Genomic DNA, 409 nt, shown 5'->3' with positions numbered 1-409 from the left:
TACAGACACTAACACATGTTCTCTCTTTAATCAGGAGTTTTTCCTAGTATACCTACCACTTTGGCTATTTGGCACTTTGGGGAAATGGCGACATTTTCTTTTGCAGGGAATTAACCATTTTAACTCCAGAACTCAACATTTTGACCTGATAATGACCCTAGATCAGGGGTTCCCAAAACTTTCAGCCCACGACCCCCAGAGTAACGGTGCAAGTGACTCGCGACCCCCCCACTATAAACGTATATAAACATTGCGCGCAACCGCGCACGCTCTATAGGCGTGAAAATCAAAAGAGCTGTTCCCTTTTTAGTTATTTGCTTGGTTTTATTTAAAATTTTGCCACTAGTTTTATCTTGTGTTAAAATCATGGCTGACATGTGCTATTTCTAATCGTTTTTAAATTTTTAAT

General features: G+C 39.6%; 1 protein-coding gene across 1 annotated transcript in view; it reads right to left on the bottom strand.

Annotated features, from left to right (window-relative positions):
- LOC116702286 (regulator of G-protein signaling 9) overlaps positions 1 to 409 on the bottom strand; it is a 27,355-nt gene that overhangs the window by 18,507 nt on the left and 8,439 nt on the right.

The sequence above is a fragment of the Etheostoma spectabile genome, chromosome 15, assembly GCF_008692095.1.
Source record: "Etheostoma spectabile isolate EspeVRDwgs_2016 chromosome 15, UIUC_Espe_1.0, whole genome shotgun sequence".
Lineage (NCBI taxonomy): Eukaryota > Metazoa > Chordata > Actinopteri > Perciformes > Percidae > Etheostoma > Etheostoma spectabile.
The sequence above is the reverse complement of the archived record's forward strand: the minus strand, read 5'-3'. Positions and strand labels throughout refer to the sequence as shown.